Raw genomic sequence first — 23600 nt, forward strand, 5'->3', positions numbered from 1 at the left:
TTCCTCCCAATCTGCTTGCTAAACATCTGGTTTACCAGTCTTTGGTACGTGGCCCCTGTGTTCTTCAAACCAAAGGGCATGACCTTGTAACAATAGAGCCCCTGGCTGGTGATGAAGGCCATCTTTTCCTGATCTTCCTCTGCCATCTGTATCTGGTTGTACCCAGAGAAGGCATCCATAAAGGTAAGAAGCTTGTGCCCGGCTATGGAGTCTACAAGTTGGTCAATTCTGGGTAGAGGGAAGCTATCCTTTGGGCAGGCGTTATTTAGGTCCATGACGTCAACACACATTCTCCACTTCCCATTTGCCTTCTTGACCATGACGATGTTGGCCAACCACTCAAGATAGTAGACTTCCTTGATGAAATTGGCAGCGAGCAACTTGTTCACTTCGTCCATTACTGCCTTGTTCCTCTCAAGAGCAAACACTCTTCTTCTTTGTTGGACAGGTTTCTTCTCGGGGTCCACATTCAAACGGTGTTGAATGACATTTGCTGGTATACCCAGCATATCTTCGTGGCTCCATGCAAACACGTCCAGGTTATCCTTCAAAAAATTTACAATATCTTTCTTCGTCTGAGGGCTTAGGTTTGTCCCTACCTGGGTTGTTTTTGCAGGATCTCCTTTGACCAACTCTATCGTCTCCAGTTTTTCAGCAATTTTTGGCGTCTTTTCCTCAATCATCCATGTATGGTTTTCCTTCGAGGCCAGGACTGCCTGGTAACATTCTTTTGCCAGCACCTAGTTTCCTCTTATTTCTCCAACACCTTGTTCTGTTGGAAATTTCACCTTCAAGCAATACGTGGAAGTAGCTGCTTTCCAACAATTCAAGGTAGGTTTTCCTATAATCACATTGTAGGACAAAGGTGAGTCTACTACCAAAAAATTATGTTTATTGGTTACCTGGAGAGGGTATGAGCCAACAGTGACCATCAAAGTTACTATTTCCCGGGGATACACCTTCTCTCCACTGAAACTGACAAGGGGGGATTCGAATGGACGAAGTCTCCTTGGGTCTATTTTTAACTGCTGGAAAGCAGAAAGGTAAATAATGTCTGCTGAGCTCTCATTGTCTACCAAGATCCTTCTGGTGTTGAATCCTTCAATCATGAGCATGATGACCAACAGATTGTCATAAGGCTGCTTCACCCCTCTGGCATCTGCTTCTGAGAAACACATATCTTGGGCCGTCCTTCTTTACTTTAAAGGAGGCAGGCTATGAACGCTATTCACCTGCCTTTGGTGTGACTTCCTGAGGGACTTGAATGACCCTCCTGTGGATGGTCCTCCTGTAGTGGTCTTTATCTCCCCAATAGCAGTTTGTGGATGAAGACGCATGTGGTCCTTGTCCTTCTAAGAGCCTTCGCGTTGGTTCTTGTTAGCATCCCTGAATCTATCGGAATCTCCCTTCTTTATAAATTTCTGCAGCTTCCCTTTTCGTATAAGCTTCTCTATCTACTCCTTTAGGTCTCGGCAGTCCTCTATATAATGTCCATGATCTTTATGGAAACGACAATACTTCCTCTTGTCGTGCACATTGGGTGACGAGTGTAATGGCCTAGGCCATTTGAGAAATCTTTCGTCCTTGATTTGAGCCAAAATTTGGTCGACAGGCATCACTAAAGGTGTGAACTTTACTGCACAAGGGTTTTTGTTATCCCTTTGTCTGTTCCCCTGAACATTCTGTTTATCAACTCAATCCCTTTTTCGTCCTCTACAATTGTCTTCTATTTCTTTCTTCTTCTCCTTGGGTTTCTCTTCTCCCCCTATTGTTGCCAGGGCATCTTCAGCATTCATATACTTTTGCGCCTTCATGAGCATCTCTGCCATCGTCTTAGGGGGATTCTTCGGTAACCTCACCCTAATTTAACATCTACTTGAACTCCCGATCTACTTTTCAAAATGAAACTTCTCAAGCTGAATTAGAAGATTTGTATATGAATTCCCTGGTGACTTTCTTTCCAAAACCCTGCATGAGCAAGCCAAGCTAGTCATGCCAAGCAGCTAACTTCGAGACAACTAAGGGAAAACTTTGAGCTAGAACTAATGGATTAGCATTAATAGTAAGTTCCCTGAGGGGATTTATTTCCTATGTTTACTGGCTAAACAGAGTTGCCTTCCACACGTGCACTGAAACCAGAGTCTGCTACTCGCCTTAGGCAAAACCCAGAGTCTTTTACTTGAACCTCATTCTCCTATCTTAAATAAGGCCAGAACGGTGGCATAAAAGCCTTGGAACGGCTGCCACGCCTGATTCGACTCACCATTATTATTAGGCCTTCTTTGTCTTCACGTTACCCTAGTTCCTTAATCCAAATAGCCATAGGCAAAGCTGAGCTAGCTAACCTAAGTTCGTAGCTAAAGTTCTCAAACAAGAGTTTCATTCCCCTTACTCATATTGCAGGCAAATCCTGTTACTAGTAGTTCTGGTTAGCCCACTTGCCCGAGCACACTCTTAACTTGTAGATGCACCAATCCCGCCTTCCCCCACAAGAATAGAAAAACCAACAGACCACGAACACCAGCACGCATGAAAATAGCCCTTTTGAAAGCATACCCAAGGAGTGGGCATCCATCCAATCTTCACTTATAGACATAAAATGGCCTTATTTCTGTTCGTTAACTACTTATAATGAGCAAGTTAGTAGCCTACCTTGGCTGAATGTTGGGACAAACAGCAATAACCGTGCTTATCCTTCTAATAAAGAAAAAAAAAACCCATATTAAACCGATTCTCCCACTACTGCTACTACTAGTATAGAAGAAGATCTATTAATACGCACGGCTACCTATATAACAAGTTGCCTCTGACCTCTGTCTCACGACCGCAAATAGAACCTGTAGCTTCATGCCCTGACCCGAACTAAACTACTACTGGCTTAAATGCCTAGCTACAAACTCAAAAGCCCGGATTTGGCTAAAAGGACCTATTATTTGCATTCTAAAGTACCATGTTCACTTCTTATTCCGACAACAGATCGGAGATCTTACTTTCTCAAGTCATATGTCTTTTGTTCAGCCAACAGTGTTCCGCTCTACTTATTATTACTTACTAGCGCCCTTCACTTCAACTCATACTACTTTACTTCCAGCTTATTCCCAAATCAGCGTACCCCTACTTCCTTTAACAGGCTAGTACACAAGCTACTAAAGCTAATAAGCTCGTATACACGCATTTGCTTGATTGCTTTAACAGACGCTTTACCTCTTAGTTCCCACCTATCATGTCCAAAACTATGGAACTCATCTGAAAAGTCGATTTACTAGATCAGAGCTTGAACTCTGAGAATAGGGGTATACAAGTTAACCACCTAGAATCGATCCATGACCGCTAAACTAAAGGAATCCTTTACCAAGTAAGCTACGCAACCATCTTTACCCGCCTCAACCAATCTTAGCTCGAACATGCCAACAGCCAATACTTACTCCTTTCCCTGGAACAGCTAATCAAAACAAATATGGCTTGAATCCCTTATCTTTGAGACTACCCTTAGGACTCTATAAAGTCATTTAACAGCAGATAGACACAAGTTATGACAACCCTCACACGAGAGCCAATAAAAAGGCTTTCAGACTAACTCTACTTCTTGCAACTACTTCCTAACAATAAGATTGAGTATTTAACCTGATAACCGCTTTAGCTCACACTTTCCATCTTCGCGGCAAGCGATCGAAGGATATTATGAGTAGTTACGATCTTGTGCTCCCAAGCAACTAAACTAGCAGAACATCGTACGGAACCTAAGGAAGGACTGGACCACAGAGGGGGATATAACCTAGTCTTATTTGTCCTTTCTTTTTTTTTGGGGGGGGGGGGGGGGGGTTAGACTCCTTAATCCTAGGAGTCTAATGCATCCGGACCCCGCCGACCATATAGATCGACCATTTCCCACCCTAAAAGATCAGGAGTGTTTCCACCCTTCACTCCGAATGAAATTCCAGACACATTGGCAATCAGGAACTCCCAAAGTCTTATAATGGATGTGGGTTATAGTGATATCATGCTCCGGTTGATCAAATGGATAACCAGGAGCAATAATACCACTCCTTGCTCGAGGTTGGATTAGATCCCAAGACGAGACCAAGTATTCTGTACCAAATACTCTGCCCAGCAGCCACTAGTGTGATCCTTCACACTGGGAGGTGTCTTCCAAAATAGAAGGTCTGAAAGACAAACCTAATTATGCAACCATATCATAGATCTGCCATAACAGACCAAACCTAACCAAAGATTCTTGGCGTTGGTCAGCCTGCCAATTGTGATTCACAACAGGCGCATTGAAAAAGGCGTTGATGCAAACATCAGGTTGCATTAATGTACCATATGGTAATAGTGGCAATAGCGCAACCATTTCTTAACCCACCCGTAGAGGGTTGACTACTCTAAGAACTCCTTCACCTTTTCTTGGATGAAGAGTTCATCAAGTATCAACCGTAGGTCTTTAGGCCTCATCTTCTTGCGACGATGAGCAATTATGACACCTTTGAGATAGGGATTAAGGGGACCTCCCCTACCTAGCCAGAGGTCAAAACCATCTAGGCCATATAGGGTTTTCGTTTGCATGGCTAGAACACGTTCAAAGGATTTATTTCTTTTGTGATCTAGGCAAGCAAGTACCCTAAAACCTACACCTCCAACACGACACAGAGTAGAGAATCGGACACTACTATGTTTGAGTCCGATAGCCACTAGACCATATGGGTGGTAGAATTTTAGTGGTGAACGAACCAAGATCGGGCTAATGTCCTTTCTAAGGTCATTCACTCGGAACTGTTTCGCAAACTCTGTCCATCCAGTGTTAGAAATTAGAGATTTTTGATAATTGATTCTAACTCCTAACACCGAGTCTTTTTAGAGTTTCCTCATAGACCCGGCCAACTTCAGGGTCAGCAATGACTACATCATCACCCAGTACTATGTACTTATCAAAGCGCATACCTGGATGTACCTGTTCGGCGCAATACCACACCAATATATGATGGGATAGTGCAAAGAGAGGCCAAGAGGCATAGTACCCTAAGGGTTGTCCTGCAATAAAGCTGACAAGTGAAAAAACTTTCTTTTGACAAATGGCACAACAAATGCATTCATCGCAAGAGCCGAGTTCACTACAGCTAAAGCGAACAACCGATCAAAAGCCGCCGACATGACCTCAAATAACAAGAGGAGAGGCCACCTGTCGGTGGCATTCTTCAAGTCATATGAGAACACATGGCATTCACCCTCTAATCTATCAAAAGGACCTTCCTAGTTGAACGTGCCACCCATAGGCAACATTCTCAACACAGACATCAACCAATCATGGACTGGTTTGAGTAGTCTTTGATTGATATAGTTTCCTATGGCGAATACTCTTCTCTTACCTCCTCCCTCAACCGACTGACCCAGTCGGCCTTCAACCATGGGCAACCCTAGTTGTCGACATGTTGGTAAGACAAGACCGATCGTTTTCTCGAACTGATCGAGATCAGTTCCTGAAAACAATTTGTTGTTCTTATCGAACGCATATCTGACTCTATGGGGCCACAGTATACCTGACAACCATTGCTCTCCCTTTTGGTGTATAAACTCCAAAAGAGAGGCATAAGAGGCCATTTCGAACATTTAAGAAGGAAAGAACGATATAATGTTCTTTCTAAATAATTGTCTCGCCTTCTCAGAACATCTGTCATAGCACAATTGTGATTGAAGAAGCATACGGTTGGAAGACTTTTCCAAGTCGGTACCCATGACATCCCCTGACAAAGAGGAATCGTGGAGAGTCGAGGTAAATACTGGGACAAGAGATCAGGGAGGAACACTTTCATCTCCCCCACAATCTCTTGGACAGACTCTAAATCGGCAGGTGTGATTATAGGCTCAAAAAGAGCCTTACTTACCTTCTTTGCTAATTTAATAACTTTATTAAATGAGAAAAGAGATAAGTAGAATCGCACCACCAAGTAAGCCCTATCATCATGCCTTCTTATTATCCTTCTATGAAAAGGAGGAATGATACGTGGTATGCCTGAGACCGGGTGAGAGACACTGGGACTGGTAATAAATCATGGGGTCTTTTTATGCCTCCACAAAAGGTTTGAAGAGATGAGCTACACTGCTTCAAATAAAGCACAATGAACAGCATCCCTGATCCTTTACACAGTCATAACACTTGTTTGGTAAACAAGTGAATTGCAGTACAGTGTTCTTGGTTACCCTATCCTGGATAAGAAGAGTCACCTTAAAGAGGAGGCTCTTCAACACCAGAGAATCCTCTCCAATTCTCTACCACTGTATGGGCCTCAAATTAACACATAAGTTAAAGAATGGTTTTAGTGCTTGTTTGATCTTCGAACCAGCAGTGACCACCACCAAGGCAAAATTACTACGCTTTAGGCATTGAGTCCTATCACACTCTCATAAATCTATTATTGAAATGTGTGAGGGAGAGCTCATTGCCTTCCCCTATTGGGTTGGGCGAGGTTCTTATCGCACCCCTGAGGCCAAACTATTTGAATCTGGACCCCAGGAAACCACTGTGTGATCTGCCTTACACCCTTCAAGAGTGTAAGTTGCATCACCCCTAAGATCAAGTCGATCTCACCCACAGTCCCCTTCTCATGGGGGGGCCTAGAAGGGCACTTGGTAGATGCCAAGTCCTGCTTGTAAAAGGTTTGTCAAGCCTTCAACAACATGTGTGGTAGTCACTATCATATCATCCAAATGGACAACAGATAGTGATGCCACAAGGGGAGGCCAGAATCCCCAATCACAGTAAAACCATGAGTGGCGATCTGGGCTTATAGACGAGGAACTACCTTGATTGTCGCCACGTTTGGTTACCCGAACGTGACGCCCTCGTCTTCGAGACTTGAAAGATTTATAGCAAGGCAAATTTTCTAGAAAAATAAAAGAGGCAGAAAAACAAAATAGATGAAAGGCGAAGCGCTATGTAGTGAAAGAAAAAAAGTTTCAAAAAAGATCAACAAACCAAACAACTACATGTTAAAACAAAAATGAATAAAAAGAAGAATGAAGTGTTTGACCCTAAGGAGAGGCCGTCTGATTCTAGGTGCATACTGAGGAAAGGGGCTCGGCAGTCGGGGGTTGAATCCCACCTACACTACAGCTACGAATGTGGAAAGGGCGTAGTGCAGCCAGCAAACTGCATGCCTGGTCTCGAGGAATGGGTTCATTCCCGTCAATACTAAGAGCCCTCGAGTCCGCTTTGGTTAAGGAAGGCATTAAGTTGGTTGATCACTGTTCGCCTCATCAGTGTAAAGCATAACATGAAGCGGATATCAAATCAGTGATTGTTTGGGTTGCTGTGGGAACCCTGCCCTCTTCTTCCAACAAATGGTTGCCACTCAGCTGGGCCACTTTCCTTATTTCGACCAGGGGGGGGGGGGAAATCCTTATTCCTACTTTCAACAGGCTTCTTTCCCTCTTTTTAGCCTGTAAATTTTGGCCTTACCATTTCAGAGAAGAGGAAAGATCTTCTCCGTATAGGCGGCGGAGAGTTTCACTGTTGTTATGTTTATATACGATAAACTGGCGCAGTAAAAACTCAAAACAGAATCAATATAATTTATACGAAAGAGAGCATTGGCTTTTTAGGAATCAAAAAGTTTCGGAGTAAAAGCCAAATAGACCTAATCAGTTTACTGAAATAATTATAAATATAGTAATTAATACTAAGAATGTTACTCTTTTTCTTCCAATAAGAAAGAAGAAGTCAACGCTCATTTAGTGCACCTTAACTAACTCCCCCGCTTGAGAATAAAATAAGAAAAACATATGGGAATACCCATTTTAAATAAACAAAGAGATACAAAGATAAGGAAAGAGACAATGAGTATGAAAAAGAAAGAGCTTACCAAATAACATTCTCTTTGAGAAATGGAAGAAGGAATTGGCTTTCAAAAAGAAGCATTTGTTGTCATGGATCATGGATGCTCCTCTCCTTGCTTTTGAATGCCATATTTTAGAATCTATTTTTTACTTATTATCATTTCTTTCTCAAAGTCAAGTTTCTTGCTTCTTGCTTTACTTTAGTTTTCAATAAGGGGCGCATTAGCGCTTTACTAATATAAAAAGGGGCTTTTTCAGCTGGATCTAGAATGCATAGGAAATCTATTAGTACGCCATCCGCTCCATATCTTTTGTAGTTTAGGAACTCGTCCATCCACGAGGCACCTTTCATTGTGAGGGAACTCCTCTGTTTTTAGCTTGACGAGCTACTTTTGTTTCTGAAAAATACATAAACCCTAGGATTTTCGTAAAAGAGGGGCAAGTGGTAGGAGCCAACAAATAGTAGTGCCAGTTCAGTGGAAGTCAAGTCTTTACGTCTATAGGGGCTCCCTGACTGTCCCGAACCCTCCAAAAGTGATGGGTATGTGTTCTTTCTTGGCACTCTCTTTGTTTGTTATGCCAACCTAAAAAGAGATAGGGATACGGAGCTTGACTTGAAAACAAACAACTGGCCCTTCCCCCCCCCCCCCTTTCACTTCAAGGCAGATAGGGCACTTTTTCCCTTTCCTTAAGTCCAGGATACGAAAACAATTCCTCCCCACTAAAAAGAGCGATTGAGGGTGGATTTAAGGTTCGATAGTGTCGAGAAGGTATTAGCTACCGGTAACCGTACTTTCGTAAAAGCACCATTAGGCGGTGGTTCCTCTCTTTTCTCTTGAACCTCGAACAAAAAATCGATCTCACCATCAGCTCGACTAAGAGTTCTGAATCGAAAAAGTAAACTGACCTTGACTTATGACGAAGGGATCGAGTGCCAAAAAAAACCGGTTTTTTTCTTAAGGCTTCAAACTACTAGTCATTAAGACTACTATGAAAGAAAAGTAAGGAAGTCCTTTTCTTGACTTGGCCTGCGTGCATTATACCTACCCTCTTTTTAAAGAACTTGATTTCAATCTCAACAAAGAAATGAAAGCATAACTCTTTGCTTGTTGTCCTCTTACTCTTTTAGCCTGCCTTGTGGGGGTTTCTCGGGTGTCTACAGTAGACCCAATCAGTCTCGTGATGAAGAGAAGTCTTTTCTGATCTTCCACTAAGAAAGGTATCATCACGACAACCAAATTTGCTCAGTAAACTACTCGGGGCTCCCCATGGTTTAGTAAAAGGGAAGGGAGATTTTCTCTTCATCCGGGGGTTCACTTCATTCATTATGAACTAAAAAGTGTAAGGTTGATTAGTGAGGTCTTAAAAACTTCATACAATGAATGATCAGCCATTCCATTTGTGCTTTCCGCAAGTAGGCAACGCGAATCTATGCTTTCTATGTTTCAATCGAGTACCAATTGCTTGGATGCGTTTGAAAGCCTCGAGATAACTTGCTGAAAAATGATTTCTAGATTTGTCTTGTGTCTCCGTAACAAATGGTCCATTTATTGATGGGCGAACGACGGGGATTGAACCCGCGCGTGGTGGATTCACAATCCACTGCCTTGATCCACTTGGCTACATCCGCCCTTACCCTCGCACAGGTTTAAGTCTCTATCTACGATCAGATCCTTTTTGAACCCCCCCCCCCCCTGACCGCTATCAAAGAGAAGCTTTTTCCTATACTATAATTGCAAGTCTATTGTTGTGTTTTGGAATTAGGGGAAGCAAAGTTTCAACAAGTAGAAGCTTCTTGGCAAAGCTTCAAACAAAGAGGTTGGGCTGTTCACTTCATTGATTTGACTTTACTTTATTTAAGATTAAAAATAGGGGCTGGACGGGCAGTGAAGGCTCGTTTAGTAGATAGCAAGCTATGGCTTTGACGAGCAGCAAGCACCTACTCCTATCAAAATGAAAAGCAGCAAGCGGAGCTTGAAGAAGCAAGCCCATATAAGAGAAAGCCATTGCGCGCTAGCCCCTTTCTATTAGTAAGGTTGTCAAAAGGCTAAACTTGAGTTCCTTTATGAAAAACCTAAGAAAATAGGGATAAGTGGGCGCTAACGAGCAAGAAAATTCCCCTTACGTTTAGATAGGCTAAGGTGCCTTTACTTATATTAGAATATTAAGGGGCTTCTTGCTTTAGAAAGATTGCAGGGGCGCGTTAGCTCCCTTCCTTCAGCTAGCTTCGCCCTATCCATTCATCTCTTTTTTCAAATGGATATTTAGGGATCTCTCTTGCTCATAGATCTTGAAAGCAAATCAATATTCGTTTCTTAATATATCTTTCTATCTATCGAGAGAAAGATATAGATCTCTATCTGGATCTATCTCCATATCTAATCTAAATATGGAAGAACCAACACTTAAAGGGCGTAACCAATGGAAGTTCTCACCCTGTCCTCGACATTGTTCTCCGACGATGCCCCCTGGGCGAAAGGGGGCACCATTCTCTTTCTTTCTTCAATCTTTCCAATCAGGACAAGTGGGTTGGTTTGTTCCGTCCTTCCATCTACGCAATTCTCTGTCTTTGTTCGTATCATGTTGGGCGAAAGGTAGTTGTAGAGGAGTGGCTATGAAACGGCGATTCCCCCCTTTCCATTGAAGTAGGGAGGTCCTCCTTCCCCACCATTCTGACCTACTATTTTTAAGGATTTTACCAATGCTGAAGGTAGCTTGCTTACCAAGCCACCTACTTGAGAAGCTAGTCGCCAGAAAGAAGCAACGAGGAAGCGAAGCTGTTTACGAAGCTTTGCTCCCCCCCTTATAGTGGTAGTACTCGGCTCGTCGCTACTTTGATTCAAAAGGTAACCGACTTTCTCCGGTTTCGGCAACCGTAATCATTTGTTACTTCGATTACTTCATCCATAAATCTTTTTTTATTATTTCAATAGTGGTATGCTCTAAAAAAAGTCAAGGATAAGCTTGCATTCTAGAAGCGGTAGCTTCCTGCCTCCTTCATCCCTACTGCCTCCTTCGGTGAGAAGCTCCCTTCCCTTTTCTAAAATGCCTAATGGGTTTGCCTCAACAAATGTACAAAGTGGAGCTGCCCGCTGTTTGGTTAACCCTCTTCTTCCCATTCGGGTTGGGTTGACCCAAAAGTTAAGTAAGAAGGAATGGAACCACTAGAGAGTCGTCTGCAGTTCACACTTGGGCAAAGACGACTGACTTTGGAAGCGGAACACGAACCAATTTCCGTTATTCCAGGTTCTTATTAAGTGTAGTGAAATCAAGGTTTATGATAAAGTCAGCGAAGTTTCTATGGTGTTCTACTTTTGCATAGTCTCGGCCCACAGTGGAAGGCTCTGCATCTGAGCCTCGTTAGACTCAGCGGAAGTTTAAGGTGTAAGTAAAGAGAATAGAAGAGATGAAGTCCGTCCCTTAGCCTAGTCTATATCTACAGCTGACGCAACTCCATACCGACGCCTTACTACTACTTAATTAATTCATTAACGGCTAAGTGATTTTAAAACCTGAGCTATCCTTAACTAGCTGACCTTATTTCGTAACCTTAACGTACTTTCTTTCTTACTTTAGCATAGGCCTTCGCCACTTCAAACAGGCGCTCCACCCCCCTTTTTTTTTTTTTTTTCATTACAAAGAGTGAGGCCTTACTTATTTTGTTCAGGGGGGGCTAAAAGACAAAGAAAGGGGGGCGTGGTTGGTGTGTCACTGGGTCGGTGGAACTCGCAAGAAGGGGGGACGACCCACCGAATTCACACCAGAAATCACCAACATGAACACAAACGAAATCTTGAATTGCGTATAGAAACAAAATGAACCACTTCTATTCTCAGAGTTGAGGTATATGAAGAATGGCTTTTTGGTCCATTTCGTCCAATGGTTAGGACATCGTCTTTTCATGTCGAAGACACAGGTTCGATTCTAGTAAGGGATAGGTACTTATTCCCAGCTGCTTTCAGTTAGTGTTCATTGCTGAGTGATCCCTCGCTATCTGACTGGAAAAGGTGGTCCGGAAGCTTCCTCTCTCCCAGCAAGCAAGACGAGATCACCACTTCTCTCAATAATGGACTTCCTCCAATTCTTCCTTAGCCTTAGATGCCCTTTCATAGAATAGATTCTCGAACCTCCGACAGACAGAATCCCCATGCATGCATTCTTTCTCTCCTCCCCTTAGCCATACATCTCTTTTTTTTTTTTTTTTTGCTTTTGGCCATTTTTGTTAGGTATTGAACCCCACCTTAGGTGCTGAATGGTGCCCCCCCCCCCTCTATAATACCTAAAAAAAGTTTCGTCTATGGAGCCTAAAGCTTAACCCATGGCATGGCAGTAAGCAATAAGTTGGCCTAGTCTCTCACCCAGCCTTCGCCTTCTTCAGTGGCCAAGTTGAAGCATTCAACAGTTCTTCGGCCTACCACCTTTCTTTTTCAAGGTTAAGCTTTTTCAATTGAAGCTAATGCTATGCTGCCCTTCCCTTGTTCAAGATAAAGAGAGGACTTTCTTTTAGCTACCAGCCCAAACAAAAGAGATTAGCCTCTTGATCGATCGATCGATTGGATCGAATTACAAAGGGGTTTTTTGAAGTGTAAGATCAGCCCAAGACTAAGGCCAAGCAACTAGCTACTGCAGGATTGGATGTCTATCTATCTCACCACGCTCTCCTACTCCTATAAAGACTAGCGGAAGGAATGCTCTGCTCATCTTTCTTTCTTACGGCTCGTTACCACAGCACTCGTTCACCCCTTTGGCTTCTTCCATTCAAAAAGGTAGTGTCTTTTTCCTATTCTTATTGGTAAATAGCGTCTTGAAGCGAAGGAATTATTGAATGAAAGAGATGCCAGGTCAGTAAATCTATATCCCATTCTTCAAGTATAGTTTTGTTTGATCACAGATCGGCAGGTGATCCGTCCTTTCTCCCCTCCCCCCCTCCCCTTTTTTTCATCAGTCGTCTTGATCCGCCAGAGGGTCTTGAGCTAGTTTCCTTGAAGAGGCTTGATGGGAAAGAAAGGTGAAAAAGGAGAACTTAAGGAAGGTCTCTCTCTACCTCACAAGCTCTTGGATTCCATGGCTAAGGCTTACTTTGGCGGATTTTAGGTGAGGGTGGAGGAGTAGGATAGGGGGTGAGTGTAAGATAGAACCTCAGGATTCTAGGGAAATTTTCGCATATAATAAGGGTGGTGCTAGGGCTCAAGACCATTTTGAAGGAGGAGTTGGATCATAAAGAAGAGTTTGTTCCTTTGTTTGAAGAAGAACAATCCTACCGGACTCATTTGAGATAGGAATGGCTAAACTTATTGTCCCAAGAAGAAAGCTAATGAAAGCAAAGGTCAAGAATATCTTGGTTTAATAGAAGTTAGTCAAAATATCACTTTCTCCTTCTTACTATGATTGCTAGATGGCATTCCAAGCTCCTTAATATAATTCCTATCGAACGGGAATTTGTAGTAGTGCTGGTGAGGGTATGGAGAATCAATTCATCGAGTCTTTCAAGAAGTTATATAAATTGGATTGGCTCCTTAGACCGTTTTTGGTGACTATTTTGTGCTTGTCCTTCAAAATAAGAGAAAATGTTCAGCCCCTTTATCTAAAGAAGAGATTGAAGAAGCGGTGTTCAATGTACAATCTAGGGAAGATCTTACTAATAATAAAATAAGAAATACGATGGTTTCTCTTTAGGGTTTACTCAGGCTTTATGGGCTTTGTTAGAAGTGGATCTCATAAAGTTATGGAGGAGGAGTGGTGGCATTGAAAATGCTACAGTGTGGGTATTTTAATACCTAATGATTTACAAGCCTACGGTTCGAGTTGTTTAACATCCTGCATCCCCATTTTAGAAGTGCATTTGAACAATACCTCTCTTGGTACTTATCCTTTAAGAAAGGCTCGAGAGACCTACTTGCCACGTGGCAAGAGGCCATTAGCCAAAAAAAACTGTGATAAGATCTCAAAAGAAAGAAGAGTATTCGAATCCAGGTCCCCTATGATACTTGGCACGAAGCCATGGGTCCTAAGGGAGATTGGAAGAGAAATCCGATCTCCACTCTCTCAAAGAAATACGAAGGCTATAAATAGGATACATAAACCTCAGATATAGATGCGCACAAGTTTTTTTACAAACGACTTCACACTTGGAGCTTTGAAGAGGCACTCAAGTGCTTGAAGGAGAAATAAAGAGAATCTCTCAGTAGGATAAGGAGGAGATTTAGTCCCCAAGAACCCAAAGGACAAAGACAAGGTAGCAAGGCCTCAAAGATCGAAAAATTCTTGCGTCTTCTTCCCTATTCTTCTTCTCATTTTCTTCTGTTTAAAAATGTAAAGATCTCACTAATCTTAGAATCAAATGTCTTCTCCTATGGTATATGTAATTAACAAGAAAGCCGAAAGACTTCCCAAGAGTGTGTAACCCACCACCATATTAATAAAGACCATAAAAAAGGGAGATTGTTATGATCACTTTTCTTGTGTGAATCTTTATTTCATACTTGAAATTTTCTTTCATAAATAAACACCGGGAAAGAAAGCAAAAAGGATTCAGAATCTATATAATCATCGGGAGACTTTGGATAACGCTGGCATTTATGGTGCTGTCCAAGTCATGCAAAAGTATTTACCAAAGGGACACAAACATTTATAGGGGCGCTTGTGAGTAGTGGAGCTGGGTGATGAATACCCTACATTTGAAGAAAAAAACCTTGTGGGACTTGAAGAAAATCACCAACCTTCCTATTTACGGTCAAGTATACTCCTTGGAATGAAGAGTTGTATAGCTTCGACGAGATTTTGAAAGAGAAGTTCCATTCGGAGTCTACCCGAGAACTCTTTGCAAAGTACCAACGCTTGGCACTTCATAATCAATATACAAAAGTGGACCATCACTTATGGGTGAACCATTTCTTCAAGGGTGAAATTGAGAGACAGGCCCCACGTGGGAGAAGGAAGGCTCGACCAGAATGGGATTTTCCTGTCCTTTTTTGCTTTTGAATGACTGAACCTTGTTAGGACTCCTACGGTCTTTGTAAGGGAGTGGAGCGAAAGGGTTTTCAGCAAGTGGAGGCAACGCTAAAGGTTGTCTAAGGTACCCGAGCGTAACGGTTTGTTGAGCTAATGGCAAGGGGGAAAAACCACTCCATTCTTTGTGAAATTAAGGAGAGTAGCCAGCCCTTTTTTATTATATTAATTATTAGCAGGTAGGTTACACTTTTTCCTTAAGCATAGATGAGATTAGAGATGAAAAAGATGCTAGCATTAGCAGAAGATCATCGATCATACTTTATTGCCTTAGATCACTATCAAGGAAGAGAAACTCATAGCACAGATGATCCTTACCCCTGAAGGCAAAAACAGTACCTTTTGTTAACAAAACAGAGACTCAAAAACTCAATTCTTTTATTTTCAAGCAGAGCACCAGTAAAGACCTAGAGGCCTATGAAAGTCACGTTTTTACTTAAGAAAGATGGTGCCTTTGTGAGGATGTCTTTAATCAGCCAATGCCAAGGCAACAAAGCTAGCATCAAACCTACCCGCCTCTTAATTCCTACCATCCCCGATGACAGAAGAAAGATAAGCTAAAATGGGAGCTGGAGAGGCAAGAAGAAAGATTCTCACTTGGACAGGAGATGCGGATGAGTTTTGGTCTAGCTCCAAGAAGTTTGGGAAAGAAGGAGGCAGGGCCAAGCTGAGCTAAACCTAAACGTATGCATGGTTAAAAAGGATGAAAGGCCCATTTCCTGTGTTGCTCGAGAATTTTGGAATCCTTTTTCTCTTTATCTTGGTGGCACTCTCTTACTAACTCTTTGTTTTGGTGCTTTAGCCAGCCTTACTCATCTATGAGACAGATGAGAGAGTGGAAAAATGAAGTGTCATGACTTTTTCCTTGAAAGGCACCCTCTGTTGACGAATCAATTTGAAGCCTACGATTCCCCTGAGAATGGATCTCTCATTTAGGCAAAAAGGCTGTGAAAACGGATTCCAAATCAGGCTTTCCTCACTTGAGTAGAAAGCTTTTTAGAAAGGAGGATATCCTAAACCAAGCGCAAGCAGTTAGTAGTCTTAAGAAGGCCGAAAGCCAGGCAGTAAAGCTCACGTTGTCGACATCTCTTGTCATTTAGTGAGTGATTTCTTGTATGTGTAAAAAAGACGGGTAGACCGTCTCATGTTTTTTACATGCAATACACATAACTTACAAAACTTAGGTAGTGTACAATCATTGTAAGTGTTTCTCAACCCAAAAAAAAAAAAAAACCACTAAGCGACACATGTTATCTTTTTATTGCTCCCTTCATTGAGTGTGTCTTCCCTTCTTGTTATTGCTTGTTTTCTATCTTGGGCTCTTTCTGGTGTAGTCTTATTTAAGTGTTTTTTGTCTTTAATACCAAAAATCACAGTTGTGTAAGCTTGGTTTGGTTTGGTAAACTGGTTTGATTAGTCTTATTTAATGGTTTTTTTTTTTATGGCATTTAAATCAAGCGTATCTAATGTGTAAAAAAAATAAAAAAATAAAAAATAAAAAATAAAAAAAAGAAGCGTATCTAATATTCTAATGTTGCCATATGGGTAGGGGTGAGTGAGTGATTTCAGCGCGATTGTGTCTCTGTTAGTAGGTCCCGTGTATTGTTCACGGGACCCACAAGTTGTTTAATTTAGCAAAATTTTCATTAAAACTGGATCTCACGGCACTATTCACACATTTAAAAATTATTTTGCTACAGTATTTTCAGTTTTCAGTAATAAGCGGTATCCAAACACACCCTAAGGGTCCGTTTGGATACAACTTATTTTGTTAAAAACTGAAAACACTGTAACAAAATAATTTTTAAATGTGTGAAAAATTACTGTTCACCTTGTTTTTTATTGTTCATAAGCTTAAAATCACTGTTCATGGACAATGAACAGTGCCAGACGCGCGTCCAGGAAAAAAAATAACTGAAAACATGCAAAGAAGCAAAACGTGGCCGTGGATGTGAATCCAAACCCAGACTAAGTTTTGCAAAATGCAATTATTAAGCTGAATAAGCCTCTTTTTCAAAGGGAAGCAGGAAGTGTGATTTTGAAAACGCAATAAAAGGCACCAATCGGCTTTGGGAATTTGTATCTTATATTTTTTTTTTGCTGAAAGGAACCTTACACTTTAATTTATCCTTATCTTGCCTTGAACTTGTTAATTTCGTTGGTGGGGCCGTTCTATAGTAGGTAGAATTTGTGTCTTGGGTTCTCACTGATATAGGTTATGTTTATGTTGTCGATCTCTTCAGGTTCGAGGTAACATTCAGGGACAAAGGGCATGATGAAATATTTTACGTTTAATTTATATTTCACGGGAATGATTACCCTTCCGTTGGATCAAAGAAAACAAGGCAAGGAGAAAAGCTATTTTATGTTCATTAATATTAAAATTGCTTTTCTTAGCAATTTCTTTGCTTAGCATCAGCTCTTTCGGTTGGATCTTTAAAGTGCAAATGATTATCCAGTTAGGGTGGGAATCATCAACATTGAGTGGGCAGCTCCACTTGTAACTCAAGGTGGTCACAAGTAAGGACAGACCTAGGATTTTAAGTTAGCAGGGGGCTAGAGTAAAAAAAAAAAAAAAAATCTAAATAAGCATTCATATAGTATTAGAAAATTATAAATACACAAAATTGTTGTTTCTAAATGCATTAAGATGCAATCATCAACCAACAAAGACAAAAACAAAAATAAAATAATGTTTTTTTTAATACTAGGCTAGCTAGGATTTTTTTTTTTTTTTTTTTTTGAAGTTAGAGTATTCACAGTAGTGGTGCTAAAAATTTTAGCTTTTAGCACTTCAAAAAGCTACTTTATCTATTTTATCACCTCACTTTACAAAACTGCCAATATTAAATGTTATATTTTTTTATCACTTCATTTACAATACTTTGTCATCTGCTTCATCCACCTCCAAATTTCCTCGAGTGAAACGTGTTACATATGATCTCAAGATTTCCTTCTCTCCTTGTTTGATGGTGAGCAAATGGCCGACTGGTCTTTTTGGACGCTGCCCGCCAACAAAATGATGGAGGAAGGAACTGCTCAGCTGATCGAAGTTATCAATGGACGACGTTGGTAGTTTAGTGAACCATCCCCGGGCTGCCCTTTTGAGGGTAGTTGGGAAAGAGCGGCATAGTATTTCATCAGGGGGCTATTGGAGACCCAAAGTCGTTTTGAAAGTGTTGAGGTGATCCAAAGGGTCCTTTAATCCGACAAATGGCTCAAGCTAAGGCAGATGGAATTTTGAGGGTACTGGGCATTCTTGGACCGCTAGGGTGAAGGGTGAGTCTGTCTTCCTGACCATTCTGTCCAAACTTCGGTCCGTTTTTTCTTTGATAGCACTTCTCAGCTCATCCATCTCTTTTCTCATTTCCCTAAGGAGATCTGTGTTCGCTTCTTCTAGAGTGCTTGGTTGTTTTCTCTAGCTATCTCCTTCATCACCCTGATTGGTCTCCGAGCGATTGTCACCTTGTTGTAATCGCTACCTCATCTCCTGGTTCTGCCTGGTAAGCTCTTCCACATTAGCTGCGAGCGTATGAATTTGTAGAGCTGATGATGCTGGATCTTGGCTAGCATTGGATTCCATCTGGACTTGTAAGTTGTATGGAACAGTACTTTCGAACTAAGCGAAAAGCGTTCCCTAGAGATGGCGTCATACTGATGATGCTCGAATCATTAGTCAAGATGATTGTCTAGAGTGGAGTCGTCCACAGGCAACCTGATCCTGAGAAAATTGATGGTGAAAGGGAGAAATGTGGGTCACCAGTGTGGTGCCTGTCACAAAACCTCTGATGCTAAAGTTAGACTTGCTAAAATGAGAAATATTAGAATATTAGTATGTGGACTAGAGCTTTTTTTTTGTGTGTGTACCTTTTGTTAGGCCTTATTGGTTGGCTTATATAGGTGCTTCTTCCTAGTCGTTTGGTGCTGCCTTAATTGTGGCTTCATTCCCGTATTAGTAACACCTCTGCAGGGTGTTAATGGTGAGATATTTCTCCAATGGTACGGAGGTTCATCATTGTTTTTGTAACGCTTGATCAATAATTGAGGGTGGATGAACTCGTCCTCGCCTATCAGTCATTACCATTTAGACAAACCTTGGAGTTACTCTTATCCATTGTTTTCTCGATGGACAAAGGTATGTTCGGGACTATCAGCATCTATCGAGGTTTAAAAGTTGCTGAAGCCCGTGGCTCGATAGCTAGCTTGATAGATGGCTATCTATCAAGGTTTATGAAACTCAGTTTTTCAGGACTGTTTTTCATCCAATCCGTGAGTGTATGTTTGGGCTTTCTTTTCTCACAACCCTAAACATATATTAGGATTATTTTAAGGGTTGAAAAAGGTAACAAAAGAGCACAATTCCACAAGTGCGAAGAAAAGTGTAACCAGAAACCTAGTTTGCCCTAGTTCTTCTTTCTCTTGAAGAAACTGCTGTGTTTGTACACCGTAAGATTTTGTGACCAAGCAACTTCATGATCTTCATCGCCTAGATGAACTGAAGAACTTTGTAGCCAAAATCTTTCTCAAGTTGGTGATCAAGTCGTGTATTAGGATCCGCGAAATTGGTTAGTCACGTATCGTGCATTGAAAGGGAGAGATTGTTACTACAGAACAAGTCCAATTGGGTATTGAGATAAGGGTTCAACTGTAGCTTGGTATAAGGTACTGGGATTCCTTTGCTTGTAACCGCTTGTTTTGATAATAGTAGATTTTTAGGAGTGGTGATCTTAAAATCACCCGATGGGGTTTTTGCTGTGTAAGTTTTCCTCATTCGTAAACAAATCATCGTGTCAATTTATTTTCTGTTGCATACTTAGTTTAATTGGTGATTTTTTTGTGCTACCACGTGCTTTGTATGTTAATTTGATTAATTAATAAATTTGGCTAATTAATCAATTAATTTATCACAAAGGGTCAATACATTATTGGCCTATCATTTTGAAATTGGGTTTTTTCAAAATTTGGGGTTTTTGAACTAAAACTCTATGTTCTAGTCAATTGTTGGTAAATAATGAGAAATTGAACAAATTTTTATGCATTATAGCATGCTGTGCATCATATGTGCATTCATTACATGCATCATATAGATTGTTATTTGTTGATAATTGTTGTGCTCTAACCTTCTCTAATGCAGTCTGCCCTTGGTTTTTGTTTTTCTTTTCCTCTAAACTCTTAGCATCATTGTAAGGAAGACTAGAGCTAAGAAAACCTCTACCCAATCCTCTTCTAACTTTCAAAGTGATAGGTTTCAGTTTAGGGAAAACCAAGAAGCTTATGAGAAGCTGATTGTGTATAAACCAGTGTGGGCTGAGCGTAGGGTTAACTTAGATAGGGTAGATCCCGAAATACGTAGGAATTTTAAGTATAGGGGTTGGTTACCACTCTGAGAGGTTGAGCATCCCCATCCGGCTGCTTTGATTAGAGAGTTCTATTTGAACCTCTCTGTCCATTCCGATTTTACCAACATTCAATTTGTGAAGAGTTGGATAAGGAGTGAAGAGTATGTCATTACCTTTGAGGTAGTGGCTTCCGCTCTTGGTGTACCTTTGGTACAGCAGCTTGTGTACCCTTACACAGAGACTCCTCTTCTCAATGATATCATGTCCCTCATCACCGGTACTTCCATTAATTGGGGTACTGATCCTAGGGTTACCTCTTCTAAGCTTACTGAGCCCAATTATTTGTTTTTTAGGATCTCTTATCATAGTATTTGGCCCATTTCACATGTTCATACTATTCCTATTGAGAGATGTGTACGCTCTCATCATTGATGCTCCTATGAGTTTTCCTACTCTCTTCATTAGTTTACTTGTTGAGGTTCATAGGAGTAGTGCAAAATCCCATGGTTTGTTTTTTCCTGTTTTTATTCATAGGATTTTGTTAGATTTAGGTTTAGATGAATTCCCTGCATCTGAGCTCGTAAATATCATAGCTCCCGTAGGTGCCACCTTCCTTAGGCAAAGGGTTGCTCAGTTAAAAGCAAGCTTTAAATGCCTTCGTGTCGAGTCTTCTATAGGTGATGCATCTCGAGCTCCTCCTTCTGGTGATCCTTCTGCTGAAGCTTATGTGGACCCCACAGCTATCGTGGATCCTCCACCATCTACATCTAACGACTTTTCCCTGTGTGCTATGTTGGATACGGTTCCCACCATTCAGCCAGCGCATGGACAGCTCTTATTGGATGTGCTCAATGAGGTTGTGGCCTTACGAGTAGAGTTGGTGGTTGCTAGAGGTTCTACTCCACCGGCTCCACCCACTAATGAGTCATGATTGCCCTTTGGCAATACGTCACAAAAAGGGGGAGTATATGGAGATAAAGGGAGATTGTTTTTGGTTATATAGATTGTATCTAGGAGACACATGATATGTATTTTTGAATTTGATGTATTTACTTTTACTTATGGGTTGTATATGTCAGGGGGAGACACATTTTGTTGTTTCTGCTTTTAAATTTCTTGTTCAACATATGGTTCATTGATTTTGATTTATATTATGAGGTTATTCACGGTATATGTCTTTTATTTTATGTTTTGTGAAATCAAGAAGTTTATTATGTTTTACTTGTATTTTCCACACATGCGTTTATGTGTTTGTTAAGTGTTTCAGGAATATACAGGTTAATTCAGTCGTGGCTGCTGTCTATTTTGGCAACTGATAGATAGTGGTTAGGTTGAATTGCAATTAGGGCTTTATAATTGATTGGGCTGATTTTACTTTGAGCATTTTACTTTTTGTAATGTGTTTTGTCACGAATTGCCAAAGGGGGAGTTTGTTAGGTTCTAAGACTTTAGGAATTAATGTATTAGAACTTCAATATGTATTATGTTGGCAAACCATGATCAAAACATAGAGTCTAGGTTTAAACTTGCTCAAAGTGTGATTTAATGTAAAATTGGAATCGAGTGATTGCAGGATTTATTCGACAAAATCTGCAAAGCTTGATCGATCGAAAATCAGACTCGATCGATCGAATCTCGTGCAGATTTAATTTTCTGCTGAAATTCCAATTCAATCCAAGCCCATGTGACATGTAGGGTTAAGTGTTTTACTTTAAGTATAAAAGGAAAAATCCTAGCTACATTTTAGAAGTCTTTAAAGTGTTGTGTGTTGAATCTTTTGTGAGATCTGAGAGGTGTTTACCTTCATACACACACATAGAGTTATCAAGATCAAGATTCGCGTCAAGAACTTGATGATCTCTTTAGCTGCTGCATAAAGAACTTTAAAGAAGATCTGAAACATTTGAGTAGAGTCTCAAAGTCACAAGTAGGAGAACTTGTGGTTGCTGTGGATCAAGAAAAGAAGTAATCCGTGGACTTGGAACTGTCACATGGTCATGGTAGTAAGTTTTCAACTCGAGATAGTAATAGGATGTTAGTAGTTTAAGTTCTATTGTAAAACTTCAATTCTTTTATAGTGGATATGTTTTTTACCTTGAGGATAGTTAGGTTAAATCCTCCTCAGGCTTTTTTACCGATTAGGTTTTCCTAGGTCATCATATCGTGGTGTTCTTTATATTTCCAAATTATTTGCATGATATGATATTATTGTGTTAACCTAGATCTGAATAATTTATCTAAGTAATCACTTGGCTAAATAACTAGGTTAAACAACTTGTGTTAAGGGGTCTAAAAACGTACAAGGGTGGTCAATATTTTCATTATAGTGGTCAAAATAGGTTAGTTTAAACATTTTTTGACAAGTCAGTGTGGTCTTGTGACTAGGGATGGACCTAGGTGGGGGCCCAAGAGGGCCGAAGCCCCCCGGTCCATTTTTTTTTTTTATATATAGATATTATATATATATATATATATATATAATTTTTTTCTGTAGTTGGGCCCCCATCTAAAACCTTGGGCTCTATTTTCCCCAATCAGTCTAGCTAGCCTAACTCAAATAGTAATTATCCAACCTAAAAACTTAACAAAAACAATAAAACATTCATAATAGTCATTGTATTTTAGCAAAAAAGCTATTTTACCACCAAAGAAAAAAAAAATGTGTTATTGGAGAAGCTAAAGCTAAATTTTTTGAAACTACAGTAAACCGGTATAAATACAAGTTGACTGTAGCAAGTTGTTAAAAATAAAATACAATATTTTATTAAGATTATATCTCTTCCTTCAATTAAAAATTTCAAATTCTCTCTCTTCCTTTATTATATTAATGAGTTGTTTATATTATTTTAAATGAAGTGATAAAAAAATATAACATTTAATATTGGCAGTTTTGTAAAGTGAGATGATAAAATAGATAAAGTAACTTTTTGAAATGCTAAAAGCTAACATTTTTAGCACCGCTAATGTGAATGCTCTAACTTAAAAAAAAATTAAAAAAAAAAAATCCTAGCTAGCCTAGTATTAAAAAAAAAAAACATTATTTTATTTTTGTCTTTGTCTTTGTTGGTTGATAATTGCATCTTAATGTATTTAGAAACAATAATTTTGTGTATTTATAATTTTCTAATATTATATGGATGCTTATTTATATTTTTTTTTTTTTTTTACTCCGGCCCTTTGCTAACTTAAAATCCTGGGTCGGTCCTTACTTGTGACCACCTTGAGTTACAAGTGGAGCTGCCCACTCAATGCTGATGATTCCCACCCTAACTGGATAATCATCTGCACTTTAAAGATCCAACCGAAAGAGCTGATGCAAAGCAAAGAAATTGCTAAGAAAAGCAATTTTAATATTAATGAACATAAAATAGCTTTTCTACTTGCCTTGCTTTCTTTCATCCAACGGAAGGGTAATCATTCCCG

The sequence above is a fragment of the Quercus lobata genome, chromosome 3 (assembly GCF_001633185.2).
Source record: "Quercus lobata isolate SW786 chromosome 3, ValleyOak3.0 Primary Assembly, whole genome shotgun sequence".
Lineage (NCBI taxonomy): Eukaryota > Viridiplantae > Streptophyta > Magnoliopsida > Fagales > Fagaceae > Quercus > Quercus lobata.